We start from the raw sequence: 8,082 nt of genomic DNA, 5'->3' as shown, positions 1-8,082 counted from the left end.
TGATGAACATCTAAGTATTACCTTGTCTTGTGCACCTGAAACTAATAAAAAAAAAAAAAAAAGAATTTATCAGCGGATCCATGCCAGATCTTCAGTCCTAGATGGTTAACTAACCTCTCTGATCATAAAGGTGAAAATGATGTTTTAAAGATTAATACTGGGCTTCCTCTTCCTGTAAGCAGCTTGAGGTAACCTCTGAAAATGGTTCGCTATTCGCTTGACCCAGGGAACCCCACAAAATCATATAAATCGAGAGGTTCAAATCTACACGTTCATTTGAAGAAAACTTGTCTAACTGCCCAGGCCATCAAGGGTATGCATATCCAAAAAGCCACCAAGTATCTAAAGGATGTCACATTATAAAAGCAATGAATGCCATTCTGTCTTTACAATAGTGAAATTGATAGGTGTGCCAGTGGGGTTGGACGCAGGGTCGTTGGCTCAAAAAGAGTGCACCATTTTTACTGCACATGCTTACAAATGCAGAGAGGAATGCTGAACTTAAGGGTTTAGATGTAGACTCTCTGGTCATTGAGCACATCAAGGTGAACAAAGCTCCCAAGATGCAGCACCGCATTTACAGAGCTCACTGGCGGATTAACCCACACATGACCTCTCCCTGCCACAGTAAGACGGTCCTAACTGAGAAAGAGCAGATTGTCCATAAACCAGAAGAGGAGGCTACACAGAAGAAAAAGATCTCCCAGAAGAAAATGAAGAAACAAAAACTTAAGGCCTGGGAGTAAATTCAGCATAAATAAATGTTCATAAAAGTGAGAAAAAGAAAAAAAAAAGACAATTAATGTGGGCACAACATTAAACTAGAACTGTATTGCATCCTAGCAAATCCCAGTGGTCCTATAATTGTTTCCTTGTGTCTTAGCCCGATCTGTCAGTTTCTGATCCTGCCAATAATGCTGGGATGAAAGATCTGGATACATACAAACAAACCCAGGTAAACATTGCGCCTGTTCCCTAGCAGAAAAAGAGATTTACACACTGTGCGCCTTTACTTATTGGAACATTCTAGCATCGTGGTCGTTATTATTATTTTTCAAATGATCTTTATTTATGATTTTGTCATTAATGTTTCAGAGTGATAATTAGTCACAGCCCTGAAATCCTCCTAATGTTTTACACTTCATATCAATAAAAATATGAAGGCAGTAAATCAACACTTTATCTCACCGTTCCTGCTCACTCTGCCTCACAAATTCTCTTTTCTCCAGCTGACATTTGGTTTCCCAGAGCCGAATGGCAGACTTCCTCCTTTGTCATGCCAAATGAAGAATTGCCCTCCTTAGGATTGTCCTAAGAGGTGAATCCATTATTTACTTTTTTCCTTATCATCAAGTAAAAAAAAAAATAGGTGGTAGTCTAATTTAATAATAATAATAAGTAGTGGTTATTAGATAATTACTCTGTAAGTACTTTACATGGGTTGACTAGCTATTTCCACGTATTTTATTTCCAGTAGTGCTACTGTGTGGCAAAAAATAAATGTGAACTAACCAAAACACATCCTGTCACCCAGCCACATGCATACAAACAAAACCAAGACATATAACTTACTCTCACAAAAAAATTTTTTTCCCGAAATCCTTTTGCATTGAGGAGCTCTACTTTAATTCCATGTGTTGACATTAGTTCTTATGACATGTAGCTATCTTTTCCCTTGTTCCTAGTTCCAGAGAGTTGAAATAATATGTGGACTCATGAAAGGAGAAGATATGGTACCAGCAAGGTCTACTGGGAAAACACTTAAGAAGCACAGAGAAGACCCAGGTTTCAGTTCTATTCTTGCCACTAACCAGCCATATGACACAAAAGTTACTTAGCTGTGAAGATGAGTCTCTAGCTCTTCCCTAGCTCTCGCTCTAGGTATGTTTCCCTATATGTAAAATGTTGATAAGACCCTCCCTGAATAATTCATTGGATTATAAAAAGGCTTAAATATGGTAGGAAGAGAAATAGAGTATGGAGACAGGTTTAGGTGACAATTATGCACATTAGATGAATAAAGTATGAATCACTTAACCTGAATCTCACTGTCTTCATCTACCAAATAAAGAGTTGAACTAAATCTCTGAGTTTTTATATTGTAAAACCTAATAAAAAATACATAATTTCTCTCTCTCTCTCTAACTCTCTCTCTCTCTCTCTCTCTCTCTCTCACACACACACACACACACACACACACACATTTATAAAGATTTATTTCCATATGCTTTAATTGTCTAATAATGAGAGATATACTTATTTTTCTGATAAAATATGTTCACTTATGATGAAGGTTAATGTACGCACATGCTGTAATTGCACTTTAGAAATATGTAGATTAAAATCAATATAATACCTTATTGCTTAGAAAAAAATCAAACTGTTCAGAACTTCAACTATTAGTAGTTGAGGTACGGTGCCAAGAACACGAGATGTGGAATAAAGCCCAAATTTAGGTGCAATTTCTATACTCACTTAACCACCTTGAAAGATTTTCTTTCTCTGTAAAATGGTCCCTAATGAGTATTTTTTGTTATTGGGAGGATCTGATGGCGTCACATTTATGATAATTTTCTGAGATAAAAACAACTTGACTATTTAAGATAACAGCTAGCTAACCTTATTCAATGTTTGATATGGATGGATGTTCCAAGCCCACCATCTCTTCCTCTCTCCCTCTTCCTGTCCCATCACCTACTCCTGGAATAAAATCCAGAGGAGCCACGTGAGCACAGAGCACTACGGAATTCAAGCTGGGTCAGGTTCAAATGTCCTAGAGTAGGATGCACTGGATTAAATATAACCTACATATATCCTCGGGGGTGAAATACACAGGAAAATATTAAACATTGTCCTCAAATTGACTCATCTGTGAGGGCTGCCCAACAAACACAGGGCTTTGCTTTTTGCTTGCCTGTCTTAGTGTTGTTTGAAAACTCCAGAGGAATCTCTCTCTCCATCTGGTACTTAATGTGTGCTGTAGCATTTTAACAGTGATTGTCTCTAAACCCAATGCTGAGAAATTTTTAATGATGAGATAAGGAAGACAAATGAATTCTTGCAGAGAGTGGGGGTGACTTTTCTGAATTTAGGGTTGGATTTGGCACTGTGGTCAACTCTGAAGAACACTAAGTGTGTGAGAGAGGACCCTGCCCTCCTGCCCATGAAGACAATATCTCACATGTTTGCTGTGAACCTCGCTTCAGGCTGACACGTAGGACAACTCGGATCATTTAAGATGCTAGACTGGCTCTCAAGGTCTCCGTTTCAGGACCTTGAACTCTTGAGAAGAACACACTACCTTTCCTAGCAGTGCGAGACTTCCCACGGACAGCTTGAGTAAATGAAGTGAAGAAAAATCCTCTCTGCAGCAGTGCCATCACTTACTGGGAAACTGACACCTGGGAAATTTAGTTTGGGCTCTTTTAAGACTACAAAAAGTGACTTGAGTTTTTTGAATGCCATGTCTTTGCACAGTGACAAGTTACGAAAGGGCCACTGATTAGTCTTTAGTGTTTGGAGAGCTTGAACTCCATTTTAAAATGTGTCCCATTGCTCTAAGTTCAGTAGGAGGTCATCAAGAATTTTATATACCAACAGCGTCACTAAGGCACCTAACAGTCCATTTCCAGGAACTACAATAGGACATCTTTAAATGGTTGTCTGCATGGCTTTCTGTGAAGATTCTGAACTTGACTAAATGGAATTGGAATAGAAATTAAAGGGAATAAAGAACAGGCAATAACTTATACTTTCTGTGATTATCTTGATTTTTAATGTCTCTCTTTGAGAAACACTTTAGAGGTAAGAGCTATTCTTATTTCATGCTTATCCTCCCTATAGACTCAGATCTCCTTGTGAGAAAATAGATTCTTTCAGTGAGACACTGTCCCTATGCCTAGCACAATGCTTGTCACAAACAGAGAGGACTTACAATAAACATTTACTCAATGACAGAATGATGCTAGGTATCCGTTTTGTGTATGCAAACATTTATTTAGTGTAGTCAATAAAGGTTATTCACAGGGTCACAGAATTCAGTGATTCTGCTTATGATTTTCAAGTTGGTTGCTTGTTAGTTCAGGGCTGGACCAGAGCCTTCTTATAGTCAGAGCTTTTAAGTGTCTAGAATTTTAGAGTATTTTGAAGAGATACACCAGAAGACTAATTTTTTGAGAGTCCATTGAGATGTGGACTAATGAACACTTTTTGGGGCAATATTTTCTTATGTTTCATGGTCTGTAATTTAACAGTATTCCTTATTTGACCTACAATGTTTCCAATGTCTATAAATCTTATTTTGGGGGACTATAAATGAAAGTTCTTGATTTGTTTCAATTTCCTATATTTTGCTAACTTGGATAGTGAGTTATTGAACTTCCTCCCTCCTAATTTTATTGGGGTATGATTGACAAAAACTTGTATATATTCAAGGTGTATAACATGATATTTTCATATATGCATACATTGTGAAATGATTACTACACTCAAGCTACTTAACATGCATCACCTCACATAGTTTGTGTAGGTGGGGGTGTAGATGTCTGGTGGGAACACAGCATCTAGCCTCTTAAAAATTTCACATATAACATACTTTATTAACTATAGTAACTATGACATACATTAGATCTCTAGAACTTATTTATCTTGTAACTGACATTTTGTACCCTCTTACCAACATCTCCCAATTTCCCCCACCCCCTTGTCCCTAGTAACCGCATTCTACTCTCTGTTTCTCTGAGTTTGCCTTCTTTTAGATTCTACTTATAAGTATGATATGATTCTTAAGTGCCATATGCATGCTGGGCAGTGGAGATGTGATAATAAATAGGGCACAGTCTCCACTCCAAAGAACTCAAACGGAACAAATAACACTTGCGTGGATCCTGATGTACCAAGTACTTTTGGAAGATATTTAGATAACTATCTCATTAATTTTCATAAAATTTTATGACGTAGGAAGTATTATTATGATCATTTTACAAATACACACAGATTTATACAACATAAATATTATATGCATTAACAGGCAAGTAAGCATGCACAATATAATAGAATATGGTCTGTCATAGATATTTGTGAGCTCAGGCAAGACTTGTTCATCATGTGAAACTTTACCTATGTCATGAAATGTGACTCAGAGTTTGCGAAGCAGACAACTAGAGTGGAAAAGAAGGTGTTTCTGGAAAAGCAAACAAACATTTACAAAAATATGGAAGTTTGCTTCTGCATCAGCCTCAGTACCACCAATATCACCATCACACCTAACATTTATTGAGCCATCAGGATATTCCATGTCAGTCTCTAAATTCTTGAGGAGGATTAACCCTTTAACTCTTGACAGCAGCCAAAGATATAGCTACCATGTTGTTACTATTTTACAACTAAAAAAAAAAAAAAAGGAGACACAGAAAGAAGATTCTAAGTCACACAGTTAATACGTGGCAAAGCAGAATTTAAACCAACATGTCTCTCCCTAGAGAGCCCACACTCTTAATCATTAAATGTACGGACTCTCCTGAGGAACATGCTATGTTTGGGAAATGGCAAATAATTAGGCATGGTTGTAATGTTAAGATAATCATAGGCGATGAAGGATATAAAAATCTTAGGCAATACTGAGTGATGCTGATACTCACTCAGCATCATATATTTAGAGTTGTGAAAACATTGGGTCATTGATGATTACATAAAGTAACATTTGTTTTCAAACGATCATTCCATGGGGAGTTGACTCAGATAGTGAAGACAGTTGAGGAAGAGGAATAAACTTGGAAAAAAAATAAGAATAGTCTAAGGCAAGGAGGATGAGTGTTTGAAATATGGGAATGGTCATAGGAATAGAAAAAAAAGAGAAGAAATTAAAGACTTAATAAAGATACAGTATATCAGATGTGATAATTGGTTTTATATCAAAGCATAAGAAAAAAGAAAATGAGAATATTTCTGATATAGACAAATTATAGAAGCAGAAGTCAAAGACAGAGCAAAGACAGAAATCCAAGGAGAGAAACAGGTTTTAATGGAGGCTAATAATTTCAGTTTTGGAGCACCTGTGAAAATAACAAAATTATAGAATTTCCTGAGTTTCATTTATTTGGAAAATGACTTCAAATTTCTGACTTTATATCCACTCTTATTGTCACCGTGAAATCATGTTTTCATGCTACTTTTCTATTAAATATAACCTAACTTTAGTTTCCAATGTAACCATATTTACATTGAAGTGAATCTATTGGCACTAGAGTTCCCATTCTGAAAAATAATTTACTATGTAGACCTCTACTTGGTTTGGAAACCTGTGTGTGTGTGTGTGTGTGTGTGTGTGTGTGTAAGTGTGTAAGTGTGTGAGAATGGGATGGTTTCATCCACCTTTCAAATGGAATCAATGGTCTGCAAAACATCTATAGCTAGGTGAGTATTAGACTTAGTATTTTGTGCTGGGAAAAAAATCCCAATGAGATGAGCATATCCCTAATTAACTAATCCATTTTCCTTCAGAAGCATTTTTCAACGTTTTATTTTCTGTGAATAAACAGCCCATATGGATATTTTATGGCTCTTACAGCAAAGTCATTTTTTTTTTTAATTTAAGGCTTATAATGTAGGTTAAACATTCTTTTAAGGATGAAAAACCCAACCAGTGGGTTCTGTTGCTTTAGTTTTCTTCATTGAGGTATATCTTTCTTTTTCTGTCAGATCCTCTTGTGGTTTGCTTTGATTTACTTCCCAGAGGTGCAATAATGAATGACTCACTCTAAATTTGTCTCTTTTCCCTGTCACTGTTGTGTTAATAACAATCACATCATCAGTCTATCATTTTTTATCTTTATAAATCTACAAGGGACTTGTACTGACTGTATAAGATTATTGTGTATGTCCCTTCTTTCCAATTTATCCTTTCAAATGGTACAGAATCTCCAAGAAAGGAGTGGTTTTATTTATCATTTGTATGTCTCTACTCCCAGCATAAAGTCCGATTCCTAGCACATAATAAGTCTTGATAATTCCTTGTTGAATAAATAACAGAATAAAGGATGAGTAAATTTCTGGGACCTCTTTCAAGTTTTTGTTTTGTTTTTCACTTATTCTTTTAAAAATAATTTTGGACTTACGAAATGTTTTCAAATATAGAAAAGTGTTTCATATACCCTTAGCCCAGATTCCCCAGGTGTTATTACTTATACAACCAGAGTATAAATATCAAAATCAGGAAACTTACACTGATACATTTTGATTAAGTGACCTACAGACCTACTCAAACTTATCAATAATCCCATAAATGTCTTTTTTCCTTTTTAAGATCCAATTTAAGACCCAGAGTGTTTAGTTTCCTGTATTCCTTTGGTCTCTTTCAGTCTTTCGCAGTCCTCAGACTTTGCATCAACAGCTTTGATACCTTGGAAAGGTACTAGCTAGTTATTTTGTACAAAATCATTTTGCCTGATATTGTCTCATGTTTCAATTCAGATAATGCATTTTCGGCTAGATTACCATAGGAGTGATGTTATACCCTTCTGAATGCATAATATTAGGGATACATTATGTTGAAATTTCCTTTTCATGATGTTAACTTTTTGATCACTGAATTAAGATAGGTGGTGTTAATCAGGTTTCTCCACTGTAAAGTTACAATTTTGCCCTTTATGGCCAACAAGTATATGGGAGAAGATACCTTGAAATTATACAAACATACTTATTCTCATCGTATGTTTTCTCACTAATTTTGACATTTGTTGATGAACCTTACTACAATAAACATTACTCTTATGTTTGCCAAATGATAATTTCCATTAGTACTTCTACATTTATTAATATTATACTGTCCCCTTACCTCACTTATTCATTCAATTATTTATATAAGTATATACTCACTAATATTTATTTTATTCAATGGGTTTAAATCTGTTGCTATATTTTTTTATTTTGCTCAAATAATTCCATATTTGATGACTGGGTTCTGGGTAATCTCAGTATGGTCCCACCATCTTTTAAGCACTTTCTTACTTTCTGGCACCAGATATTTAGACTCATATTGTACTTTCCCTGCAGGTCCTGGAATATAATAATTTTTTCCAAGAA

The 8,082-nt window shown here is 35.6% G+C and overlaps 1 pseudogene across 1 annotated transcript; it reads left to right on the top strand.

Annotated features, from left to right (window-relative positions):
- The first annotated feature begins 201 nt into the window (after window positions 1-201).
- LOC308503683 (large ribosomal subunit protein uL22-like) lies at window positions 202-746 on the top strand (annotated as a pseudogene). Its single transcript has one exon. The product of its transcript is annotated as a large ribosomal subunit protein uL22-like (transcript).
- Window positions 747-8,082: the final 7,336 nt, after the last annotated feature.

This window comes from Rhinolophus hipposideros (genome assembly GCF_964194185.1).
Source record: "Rhinolophus hipposideros genome assembly, chromosome: 10".
Taxonomy (NCBI): Eukaryota; Metazoa; Chordata; class Mammalia; order Chiroptera; family Rhinolophidae; genus Rhinolophus; species Rhinolophus hipposideros.
This window is presented reverse-complemented; position numbering and strand designations above follow the sequence as displayed.